Source organism: Phascolarctos cinereus, unplaced genomic scaffold (assembly GCF_003287225.1).
Source record: "Phascolarctos cinereus isolate Bilbo 61053 unplaced genomic scaffold, phaCin_HiC Scaffold_2;HRSCAF=192, whole genome shotgun sequence".
NCBI classification, from domain to species: domain Eukaryota; kingdom Metazoa; phylum Chordata; class Mammalia; order Diprotodontia; family Phascolarctidae; genus Phascolarctos; species Phascolarctos cinereus.
Window position 1 is genome coordinate 388,085,262 of NW_027555625.1, and position 2,193 is coordinate 388,087,454.

Here is a 2,193-nt window from a genome sequence, read left to right on the forward strand (position 1 = left end):
AAAATTATCCCATTGTATTCTCACAATAACCCTACAAGGTAGTTGCTATTACTATCCTCATTTTATAGATGAGGAAACTGAGGCATATAGATTGTGATTTACCCATAGTCTTATAGCTAGTTAAGTGCCTGAGGCCACATTTGAACTCAGATCTTTCTTACTCTAAGTCCAGGGCTCTACCTGTTACACTAGCTGCTTCTAACCAATCAACCAACTCACCAACCAAGAAACCAACTAATATGTTAACTGAGTTTGACATTTACGAACTCCTGTATTTTCCCCCTTTCTTCAAAGAAGAGAGGGAGTGCTTTTTCCCCTCTCTTTTCATTGACCAAGCTTGGTTATTATAATTTTAAAACATGTAGTTTCTTCTTTTGTCCTTTCCATTTGAAATTGTTATAGTTATTGCATATATTGTTTTCCTGGTTCTGCTTACTTCACTTTGCATCACTTTCTTAATTTTTTTTTTTGCACTGAATGTGGTGACTTTATTGATGGTACACAATATAGTACTCTAGGCTTCTCCCGACTACAGGAGTGCTTTGGGACAAGGATGTGAATGGGACATGAGATCCCCAGTATAGGAACATAAGTTAGGAATGTATGCTCCCCAGTGGTGGAACTCCTTTTTTTGGCTGGGGATGAATGTCCATGGCTTTCCACTTTACTCCTTGGAGGCCATGGAGGCCGTGAGGTCCACTACATGGTTGCTATAACCAAACTCATTGTCATACCAAGAAATGAGCTTGACAGAATGGTCATTGAGGGCATCAAAGGTAGAGAAGTGGGGGTCACTGTTAAAGTCACAGATACAACCTGGTCCTCTGTGTAGCCCAAGACACCCTTCAAGGGTCCTTCTGATGTTTGCTTCACCACTTTCTTGATATCATCATATTTGGAAGGTTTCTCTAGACGGCAGGTCAGATCCACAACAGATACATTGGGAGTAGGAACACGGAAGGCCATGCCTGTAAGCTTCCCATTCAGCTCAGGTATGACCTTGCCTACAGCTTTAGCAGCACCAGTGGAAGCAGGGATGATGTTTTGGGAAGCACCACGCCCATCACGCCACAGCTTACCAGAGGGACCATCTACTGTCTTCTGGGTAGCAGTAATGGCATGGACTGTAGTCATGAGTCCTTCCACAGTGCCAAAGTTGTCATGAATGACCTTGGCCAGGGGGGCCAAGCAGTTGGTAGTGCAGGAAGCATTACTGACAATCTTAAGGAAATTATCATATTTCTCGTGGTTCACTCCCATTGCGAACATTGGGGCATCAGCAGAAGGGGCAGGGATGATGACCCTCTTGGCTCCACCCTTCAAGTGAGCCCCAGCCTTTTCCATGGTGGTAAAGACTCCAGTGGGCTCTACAACATACTCAGCTCCAGCATCTCCCCATTTAATATTGGTGGGGTCCCGCTCTTGGAAGATGGTAGTGGCTTTTCCATTGATCACCAGCTTTCCATTCTCAGCCTTGACAGTGCCCGTGAACTTGCCATGGGTCGAATCATATTGAAACATATAAACCATGTAGTTGAAGTCAATGAAGGGGTCATTGATGGCCACGATGTCTACTCCACCTGAGGTGAATGCAGCCCTGGTCACCAGGCGCCCAATATAGCCAAATCTGTTGACTCTGACCTTCACCACCTTGTTTCAGGGATGCAACTGAAGCTGCAGATACTGGCACGAGCTGGGAGAAAAGCCGAAAGCATCACTTTAAGTCTTCCTGTACTTCTCAGGATTTTTCACATTTGTCATTTTTTATAATCTGATAATATTATATTACTCAATTTACCCCAGTTTGTTGAACCATTCTCCAACTGATGGGAATTCACTTTCTTTCCTATTCTTTGTTACCACAAAAGGTGCTGCTATGAAAATTTTGTTAAACATGTAAATGTTCTTTCTGTTTTTGGTTCCTTTGAAGTATATATCTTGTTCTGCGGTTTAAAAGGAATAAAGAGTTTAGTTACATTATAAGAACCATTCCAAATTACTTTCAGAATGGTTGGATTAATTTATAGCTCTACCAATTAGGATGTCTGATTTCTCATAGTACCTCTGATATTGACTGTTTTCATCTTTTATTATCTTTGCCAATTTGTTGGGTGTAAAGTGAAACATCAGAGTTGTTCTGACTTGCAGTGTCTTGGAGCATTCTTTCATAAGGTTGTTAATAATTTGCAATTA

The 2,193-nt window shown here is 42.0% G+C and overlaps 1 pseudogene; it reads right to left on the minus strand.

Moving 5' to 3' along the window:
- Positions 1-459: 459 nt before the first annotated feature.
- On the minus strand, positions 460-1,632 carry LOC110199717 (glyceraldehyde-3-phosphate dehydrogenase pseudogene; annotated as a pseudogene).
- Between the last annotated feature and the right edge of the window lie 561 nt (positions 1,633-2,193).